The sequence below is a fragment of the Oncorhynchus mykiss genome, chromosome 12 (genome assembly GCF_057628025.1).
Source record: "Oncorhynchus mykiss isolate SJ-2025 chromosome 12, ASM5762802v1, whole genome shotgun sequence".
In the NCBI taxonomy this organism is placed as follows: Eukaryota; Metazoa; Chordata; class Actinopteri; order Salmoniformes; family Salmonidae; genus Oncorhynchus; species Oncorhynchus mykiss.
The window spans coordinates 67,615,197-67,626,067 of NC_143033.1; positions in this window are offsets into that span (position 1 = coordinate 67,615,197).

The window sequence follows — 10,871 nt, forward strand, 5'->3', positions numbered from 1 at the left end:
GTGTAAGGGGATAAAGAATATGTACATAAGGATATATGAATGAGTGATGGTACAGAGCAGCATAGGCAAGATACAGTAGATGGTATCGGGTACAGTATGTACAAATGAGATGAGTATGTAAACAAAGTGGCATAGTATAGTATAAAGTGGCTAGTGATACATGTATTACATAAGGACACCGTCGATGATATAGAGTACAGTATATACGTATGCATATGAGATGAATAATGTAGGGTAAGTAACATTTATATAAGGTAGCATTGTTTAAAGTGGCTAGTGATATATTTACATCATTTCCCATCAATTCCCATTATTAAAGTGGCTGGAGTTGAGTCAGTGTCAGTGTGTTGGCAGCAGCCACTCAGTGTTAGTGGTGGCTGTTTAACAGTCTGATGGCCTTGAGATAGAAGCTGTTTTTCAGTCTCTCGGTCCCAGCTTTGATGCACCTGTACTGACCTCGCCTTCTGGATGATAGCGGGGTGAACAGGCAGTGGCTCGGGTGGTTGATGTCCTTGATGATCTTTATGGCCTTCCTGTGACATCGGGTGGTGTAGGTGTCCTGGAGGGCAGGTAGTTTGCCCCCGGTGATGCGTTGTGCAGACCTCACTACCCTCTGGAGAGCCTTACGGTTGAGGGCGGTGCAGTTGCCATACCAGGCGGTGATACAGCCCGCCAGGATGCTCTCGATTGTGCATCTGTAGAAGTTTGTGAGTGCTTTTGGTGACAAGCCGAATTTCTTCAGCCTCCTGAGGTTGAAGAGGCGCTGCTGCGCCTTCTTCACGATGCTGTCTGTGTGAGTGGACCAATTCAGTTTGTCTGTGATGTGTATGCCGAGGAACTTAAAACTTGCTACCCTCTCCACTACTGTTCCATCGATGTGGATAGGGGGGTGTTCCCTCTGCTGTTTCCTGAAGTCCACAATCATCTCCTTAGTTTTGTTGACGTTGAGTGTGAGGTTATTTTCCTGACACCACACTCCGAGGGCCCTCACCTCCTCCCTGTAGGCCGTCTCATCGTTGTTGGTAATCAAGCCTACCACTGTTGTGTCGTCCGCAAACTTGATGATTGAGTTGGAGGCGTGCGTGGCCACGCAGTCGTGGGTGAACAGGGAGTACAGGAGAGGGCTTAGAACGCACCCTTGTGGGGCCCCAGTGTTGAGGATCAGCGGGGAGGAGATGTTGTTGCCTACCCTCACCACCTGGGGGCGGCCCGTGAGGAAGTCCAGTACCCAGTTGCACAGGGCGGGGTCGAGACCCAGGGTCTCGAGCTTGATGACGAGCTTGGAGGGTACTATGGTGTTGAATGCCGAGCTGTAGTCGATGAACAGCATTCTCACATAGGTATTCCTCTTGTCCAGATGGGTTAGGGCAGTGTGCAGTGTGGTTGAGATTGCATCGTCTGTGGACCTATTTGGGCGGTAAGCAAATTGGAGTGGGTCTAGGGTGTCAGGTAGGGTGGAGGTGATATGGTCCTTGACTAGTCTCTCAAAGCACTTCATGATGACGGATGTGAGTGCTACGGGGCGGTAGTCATTTAGCTCAGTTACCTTAGCTTTCTTGGGAACAGGAACAATGGTGGCCCTCTTGAAGCATGTGGGAACAGCAGACTGGTATAGGGATTGATTGAATATGTCCGTAAACACACCGGCCAGCTGGTCTGCGCATGCTCTGAGGGCGCGGCTGGGGATGCCATCTGGGCCTGCAGCCTTGCGAGGGTTAACACGTTTAAATGTCTTACTCACCTCGGCTGCAGTGAAGGAGAGACCGCATGTTTTCGTTGCAGGCCGTGTCAGTGGCACTGTATTGTCCTCAAAGCGGGCAAAAAAGTTATTTAGTCTGCCTGGGAGCAAGACATCCTGGTCCGTGACTGGGCTGGATTTCTTCCTGTAGTCCGTGATTGACTGTAGACCCTGCCACATGCCTCTTGTGTCTGAGCCGTTGAATTGAGACCATCGTTATGTTTGGTGGAAAAAGGGGGAGGCTTGCAACCTTCTGGGCAGTCTTCGACCACCCGCCCGAGGGTAGAGCAGCGGGTGTTTCACCTGAGGCAGGGGATGAGGAGCGCCCAGGAGTTCGCACTGGAATTTCGCACCTTGGCCGCCGGAGCGGGATGGAGCGACAGGGCCCTCATCGACCACTACCATTGCAGCCTGCGCGAGGATGTCTGTTGGGAGTTGGCCTGCAGGGATACCAATCTTATCTTCGACCAGCTGGTGGACATGTCCATTTGGCTGGATAACCTGCTGGTCACCCACGGACGTCCAGAGAGGGCTCTGTCGATTCTATTTCTCAGCACCACCATTCCGGTGCCTATGGAGCTGGGAGGTGCTGCGCACAGGAAGACCGGAGGAGGCGCTTTCACATGTTCCATCTGTGGCCGCAGAGGTCACACTGCTGGTCGGTGCTGTGTTGTCTCCTCTAGGGTTTGAGGCAGCAGGCAGGGCACTCTGGCGTCACCCCAGGTGAGAAGGCACCATTCTCACCCAGAGCCCTCTGTTGCACACATGTTTGTAACTTTTCCTGAGTTTTCCCCGCATTCCCAGCACAAGGCGCTCGTCAATTCAGTTTAGGGATTCCCATCGTTCCCGTGGATGTGCCCTTCCCCGTTCACGCCTTAGATAGTCAACTATTAGGGTCAGGGTTGATTAGGGAGGTCACCGCTCCTTTGGGCATGGTGACGCAGGGGGGTCATACGGAGAGAATTAGGCTCTTTATTGTTGACTCTCCTGCATTTCCCGTGGTGCTGGGCCTACCCTGGTTAACTTGTCATAACCCCACTGTTTCTTAGTCACAGAGGGGTCTCACAGGGTCGTCGCGAGAATGCTCAGGTAAGTGTTTAGGGGTTTCCATTGGTGCCACTACGGTGGAGAGTCCAGACCAGGTCTCCACCGTGCGCATTCCCCCTGAATATGCTGATTTGGCTCTCGCCTTCTCTAAAAAGAAAGCGACTCAATTACCACCTCATCGACGGTGCGATTGTGCGATAGATCTCCTGGTAGGCGCTGCACTTCCCAGGAGTCACGTGTATCCCCTCTCACAGGCGGAGGTGGAGGCTATAGAAACATATGTCTCCGAATCCCTGCGTCAGGGGTACATTCGGTTCTCCACTTCACCCATCTTTTTTTGTGAAGAAGAAGGAGGGGGGTCTGCACCCGTGCATTGACTATCGGGGTCTGAATTAGATCACTGTGAGGTATAGTTACCTGCTACTGCTCATAGCCACAGTGATAGAGTCAATGCATGGGGAGCGCTTCTTCACCAAACTGCAGCGGTTCTTAAGGTTTCCCAACTACTACCGGAGGTTTATCTGAGGTTTTGGTCAGGTAGCGGCTCCCATTATCTCACTGCTTTAGAGGGCCCGGTGCGCTTGCAGTGGACAGCTGAGGCGGACAGGGCTTTTGGTCACCTGAGGGCTCTGTTTGCCTCGGCTCCCGTACTGGCTCATCCTGATCCCTCCTTGGCATTCATAGCCTCGTCCGAGGCTAGGATAGGAGCTGTGCTCTCTCAGCGCTCGGGCATGCCACCGAAGCTCTGTCCCTGTGCTTTCTTCTCGAGGAAGCTCAGCCCCGCGGAGCGAAACTATGACGTGGGGGACCGGGAGTTGTTGGCTGTCGTCAAGGCTTTGAAGGTGTGGAGACATTGGCTTCAGGGGGCTAATCAACCTTTTCTCATTTGGACTGACCACCGCAATCTGGAGTACATCCGGGCGGCGAGGAGACTGAACCCTCGCAAGGCAAGGTGGACCATGTTTTTCACCCATTTTGTTTTCACCCTTTCTTACAGACCAGGTTCCCAGAACGAGAAAGCAGGCGCACTGTCCCGGCTGTATGACACAGAGGAGCGGCCAATGGATCCCACTCCCATACTCCCGGCCTCCTGCCTGGTGGCGCCGGTAGTGTGGGAGCTGGACGCGGACATTGAGTGGGCGTTGCGTAGAGAGCCCGCTCCCCTCCAGTGTCCTGCTGGGCGTCTGTACGTTCCTGGGCGTCTGCTGTCCGTGACCGGCTGATCTATTGGGCCCACACGTCACCCTCTTCTGGTCATCCAGGCATCGGTCGGACGGTGCGCTGTCTGAGCGGGAAGTACTGGTGGCCCACTTTGGCTAAGGACGTGAGGGTTTATGTTTCTGCCTGTTCAGTGTACACCCAGTGTAAGGCCCCTAGGCACCTGCCCAGAGGTAAGTTACACCCCTTACCCGTTCCACAGCGGCCATGGTCACATATGTCGATCGATTTCCTGATCGATCTTCCCCCATCACAGGGAAACACCACAATCCTGGTCGTTGTGGATCGTTTCTCTAAGTCCTGCCGTCTCCTCCCTCTGCCCGGTCTCCCTACGGCCCTACAGACTGCGGAGGCCTTTTTTACGCACATCTTCCGGCACTATGGAGTGCCTGAGGATATAGTGCCTGATCGAGGCCCCCAGTTCACTTCAAGGGTCTGGAACGTCTGGGGGTCTCGGTCAGCCTTACCTCAGATTTTCACACCGAGAGTAACGGGCAGGTGGAGAGAGTAAACCAGGATGTGGGTAGGTTTCTGAGGTCCTATTGCCAGGACCGGCCAGGGGAGTGGGTAGCGTTCGTGCCCTGGGCAGAGATGGCCCAGAACTCGCTCCACCACTCCTCCACTAACCTCTCCCCCTTTCAGTGTGTATTGGGCTATCAGCCGGTTCTGGTTCCTGCCAGAAAGTTGGCGCAGACCGTCACTGTAGTGAGACCCCGGGACCGGGTCTGGCTCTCAACCCAAAACCTGCCCATCCGCCTGCCCTGCCAGAAGTTGGATCCGCGGTTTGTGGGGGCATTTAAAGTCCTGAGGAGAGTGACCGAGGTTTGTTACAGATTACAGCTTCCCCCCGATTACCGCATTAACCCCTCATTCCATGTGTCTCTCCTTAGGCCGGTGGTGGTTGGCCCGCTCCAGGAGTCTGAGGTGTGGGAGGTTCCTCCGCCCCCTCGATGCCTTCAGTACCTGGTGGACTGGGAGGGGTAGGGTCCGGGGGAGAGATGCTGGGTTCTGGTGGAGGACGTGTTGGATCCTTCGCTGCTGCGAGAGTTCCACCGTCTCCATCCGGATCTCCCTGCGCATTGTCCTCCGGGTCGTCCCCGAGGCTGGTGTCAACGCACAGCTGGAGCCGCGCATTGGGGGGGGGGTACTGTCACTGTTGATGCCTCCCTTTGTTCGGGCGGTACTCGGCAGTTGACGTCGCCGGTCTTCTAGCCATCGTTGATCCATTTTCTATTTTCCATTTGTCTTGTCTTGTTTTCCCACACACCTGGTTCTCATTTCCCTCATTATGTGTTGTGTATTTAACCCTCTGTTACCCCCAAGTATGTGTGTGGTATTGTTTATTCTGTTTCATGTTATGCACACGTTAGTTTGTTGCGCTGTTGTTATTTCGTGTTCACTTTGCCGTGTGCTTTTGGTTCGCCTAAATAAAAGGCTCCGTTGGCAACCCAATATCTGCTCTCCTGCACCTGACTCCCTTACAGCCGTTTACGCATACCTGACAGTGGGAAGCTTGTGGAAGGCTACCCGAAACGTTTGACCCGAGTTAAAAAATGTAAAGGCAATGCTACCAAATACTGAGTGTATGTAAACTTCTGACCCACTGGGAATGTGAAGAATGAAAATATATGTGAAATAAATCATTATCTCTACTATTATTCTGACATTTCATATTCTTAAAATAAAGTGGTGGTCCTAACTGACCTAAGACAGGGAATTTACTTGAATTAAATGTCAGGAATTGTGAAAAACTGAGTTTAAAGGTGTATGTAAACATCCGACTTCAAGTGTATATCCTACCAACTGGACATGACAAACTGTAATATCTTATGTTTCACTGAGTCGTGGCTGAACGACAACATGAATAACATACAGCTGACGGGTTATACACTGCATCAGCAGGATAGAATAGCAGCCTCTGGTAAGACAAGCAGTGGCAGTCTATGTATATTTGTAGACAACAGCTGTTGTACGATATCTATGGAAGTCTCGAGGGTTTGCTCGCCTAAGGTAGAGTATCTCATAATAAGCTGTAGACCACACTATCTACCAAGAGAGTTTTCATCTGTATTTTTTGTAGCTGTCTACGTACCACCACAGACAGATGCTGGCACTAAGACTGCACTCAATGAGCTGTATACCGCCATAAGCAAACAAGAAAATGCTCATCCAGAGGTGGCGCTCCTAGTGGCCGGGGACTTTAATGCAGGGAAACTTAAATCCGTTTGACCTAATTTCTATCAACATGTAAATGTGCAACCAGAGGGAAAAAAAAACTCTATACCACCTTTACTCCACAAACAGAGACACGTGCAAAGCTCTCCCTTGCCCTCAAGTTGGCAAATCTGACCATAATTCTACCCTCCTGATTCCTGCTTACAGGCAACAATTAAAGCAGGAAGCACCAGTGACTCAGTCAATACAAAAGTGGTCAGATTAAGCAGATGCTAAGCTACAGGACTGTTTTGCTACAACAGACTGGAATATGCTCTGGGATTCTTCCAATGGCATCGAGGAGTACACCACATCAGTCACTGGATTCATCAATAAGTGCATCGATGATGTCGTCTCCACAGTGACTGTACGTACATACTCCAATCAGAAGTCATGGATTACAGGCAGCATCTGGACTGAGCTAAAGGGTACTTGCATTGCCCCCCCCCCCCCCCCTCTTTTATACGCTGCTGCTCCTCTCTGTTATTATCTATGTATAAGTCACTTTAATAACTCTACCCACATGTATATATTACCTCAATTACCTCGACTAACTGGTGCCCCCGCACATTGACTCTGTACTGGTACCTCCTATATATAGCCTGGCTATTGTTATTTTACTGCTGCTCTTTAATTATTTGTTAGTTTATTTCTTGTTTTTTTAACCAACTGAACTGTTGGTTAAGGGCTTGTAAATAAGCATTTCACTGTAAGGTTGTATTCGGCGCATATGACAAATAAAATTTGCTTTGATTTGATGAATCTAAACATGTGACAACATAGAGGGAATTCTATTAACATGAGCCACGGTGCACCCAGCTATGGCCGTGATGTGAACAGGCAAAATCGTTGAGGGAGGAGTTCCCATCTCAAATGGAACAGTAACCTTCTCCGCTCGGTCATCTTGTCAACAAGGTAATGTGGTGCATGGTCCAGAAACATAAAACATCTATTTTCCATAAAAAATATGATTGAATTCTCAAACTAGTTTTAATTTCTAAGGCAGATAAAACATTTTTGTCAAAATTACTCCCTTTTGCATGTAAAAACACAGAATTATACTTATTATTCCACATGCTTAATCTACATAACTTTTGCTTTGAGCCATCTTTGCCATGGGCTTCAGCCTGGTTCTAAAACTTATGCCATCACTTGGTACAAACTCCTCCCACCGGGGCAAACCGTGACAGATAATCGAATCCCCTCAATATCTCATGTGAAGGGGTCCAAAAACACATGTTTGCACATCATTCCACATTTGAAATTTCACTTGCACATGATTTGCCTAGCGGTTCAAGCGTTGGACTAGTAACTGAAAGGTCGTTGGTTTGAATAACTGAGTCAACAAGGTGAAAAATCTGTTGATGTGTCCTTGAGCAAGGTGTGAAATGTTTCAAAAACACTTTTTCACATGGAATATCACGTTTTCCAAAAACATATGATTTCAGTTGAATGGTATATCACATGTTGAAATGTTGCATCCCCAAGTTGTCAAATTTCTTTAACATGAGATCATGTTCTCACATGTTGCCACGTGCAGTTTCATGTTATCACATGTTGCTTCACATGTTGTCACATGTTATTTCACTAACTTCACACAAGAATTCATGTGGTTTTTCCATAAGGGATTACATGCATCATAAAAAAAGAAACATCCTCTCACTGCCAACTGCGCTTATTTTCAGCAAACTTAACATGTATAAATATGTCTATGAACATAACAAGATTCAACAACTGAGACATAAATGGAACAATTTCCACAGACATGTGACTTAACAGAAATTGAATAATGTGTCCCTGAACAAAGGGGGGGTCAAAATCAAAAGTTACAGTCTGTAGCTGCTGCATTAAGTACTGCAGTGCATCTCCGCCTCATGGACTGCACCAGATTTGCCAGTTCTTGCTGTGAGATGTTACCCCACTCTTCCACCAAGGCACCTGCAAGTTGCCACACATTTCTGGAGGGAATGGCCCTAGCCCTAACCCTCTGATCCAACAGGTCCCAGACGTGCTCAGTGGGATTGAGATCCGGGCTCTTCGATGGCCATGGCAGAACACTGACATTCCTGTCTTGCAGGAAATCACGCGCAGAACGAGCAGTATGGCTGGTGGCATTGTCATGCTGGAAGGTCATGTCAGGATGAGCCTGCAGGAAGGGTACCACATCATTGCCTGCAATGACAACAAGCTCAGTCCGATGATGCTGTGACGCACCACCCCAGACCATGACAGACCCTCCAACTCCAAATCGATCCCGCTCCAGAGTACAGGCCTCGTTGTAATGCTCATTCCTTTGACGATAAACACGAATCCAACCATCACCCCTGGTCAGACAAAACCGCGACTCGTCAGTGAAGAGCACGTTTTGCCAGTCCTGTCTGGTCCAGCGACAGTGGGTTTGTGCCCATAGGCGATGTTGTTGCCGGTGATGTCTGGTGAGGACCTGCCTTACAAAAGCCCTCAGTCCAGCCTCTCTCAGTCTATTAAGGACAGTCTGAGCACTGATGGAGAAATTGTGCGTTCCTGGTGTAACTCGGGCAGTTGTTGCCATCCTGTACCTGTCCCGCAGGTGTGATGTTCGGATGTACCAATCCTGTGCAGGTGTTGTTACACGTGGTCTGCCACTGTGAGGACGATCAGCTGTCTGTCCTGTCTCCCTGTAGCGCTGTCTTAGGCGTCTCACAGTACCGACATTGCAATTTATTGCCCTGGCCACATCTACAGTCTTCATGCCTCTTTGCAGCATGCCTAAGGCACGTTCCCGGAGATGAGCAGGGACCCTGGGCATCTTTCTTTTGCTGTTTTTCATAGTCAGTAGAAAGGCATCTTTACTGTCTTAAGTTTTCATAACTGTGACCTTAATTGCCTACCGTTTGTAAGCTATTAGTGTCTTAACAACCATTCCACAGGTGCATGGTTATTAATTGTTTATGGTTCATTGCACATGCATGGGAAACATTGTTTAAACCCTTTACATTGAAGATCTGTGAAGAAATTTGGATTTTTACAAATGATCTTTGAAAGACAGGGTCCTGAAAAAATGGACATGTATTTTTTTACTGAGTTTAGTTATATGTATTGTTGCTGCAAAGACCTATATCTGTAGGCAGCCTTTAGGGTTCCATTGAAACTGTGAAGGGTTTTAGTGTAGGGCAGGGGTGGGAAAACCTTTTGGCTCGAGGGCCACATCGGGATTTTGAAATTCAACGGAGGACCACATTTTTTGGGGGACTAATTGTTTGTTAAAATCTATTTGTGGGATCCTCCCGAGTGGCGCAGCAGTCTAAGGCACTGCTATATTATTTGCTGCTGCAAAGATCTATATCTGTAGGCAGCCTTTAGGGTTCCATTCAAACTGTGAAGGGTTTTAGTGTAGGGCAGGGGTGGGAAAACCTTTTGGCTCGAGGGCCACATCGGGATTTTGAAATTCAACGGAGGGCCGCATTTTTCGGGGGACTAATTGTTTGTTAAAATCATTATTTTAATTTTTTTTATGTCTCGCAAGCCGTATTGAAGTGCCCGGCAGGCCATACTTTGCCCCGCCCTTGGTGTAGGGTATGCTACAGCGCCGCTGCGAGAGAGTCAATGATGTTTAAAATTCCAGTCATGTCTCCGGTGGTTTTATGGTGCCACCTAGTGTACAAATAGCCATCAGACAGACAGACCATGAGTACTGCGCCACTAGTTTTATGAGAGCTCAAGGGCCTTCTCTCTCGCTCTCTCACTTTCTCACTTTCTCTCTCTCCCCCACTTTCAGCTTTCTCTCTCTGTCAGACCTCTTTCTCGCTCAGTTCTCTCTCTTCTCTTTCCCTTCTGTTGTTTCTTTAACTCTCTCCATCTCTCTTTCTCTCATTATATCTCTCTCTGCCCCTCAACTATATCTCTCTCTGCCCCTCTCAACTTCTCCCCACCCTTTCCCACCAACATCTTTCTTTCTTTCCTTTCCTCTGATTTTTAAAATCATGTTACTTAGATTTTAAGACAATCGAACAACCTCCTGGAAAATACACACATAATCAACATGTACACATTAACTATTTACATGAAACTGTACCTTATAGTTTACTGAAGAAAGGCCTAGTACTACACTACCTGTAAACAAAAGTGAGTTATAACTAAATATCAAATTTACAACAAAATGTATAGTCAACTTTGTAAATACAATTCAGGGATGGCCACAACTGCTCTTGAGAAGCTACAGGTTTATGCAGGCTTTTTTTGTTCAAGCCCAGTTCTACCACACCTGATTATACTATTATTGGTCTCAGTGAACAGCTGAGTAGTAGAATCAGGTGTTGTAGCACTGCTTGATCAGAAAAGCCTACATAACGCTGTGGATCATCAAGAACAATGTTGATAACTCCTGTCATCATCAGCATGTCCAGTTAAATAGGCCAGACAGTCCATATAAATAGTGTCAAGTTGATGTGCTTATAACAATGGTTAGCGTCGCCGTCTTTGGAACTGAGGACACAGTTTGACCATTCTCTTTAGTGTATAGTTTTAATTGGTTTCGTGGACTGGCAGGCAAGAGGCAGTGAGTGGGCTGGTATGTACTACTGCATCCGTCTCGCAAGAACGGAGGAGAGACCAGCTCTCAGACTCTCAAGGAAGGAAGAGGTCGTTGCCCTCATCCATGAGATTCACGCCATCC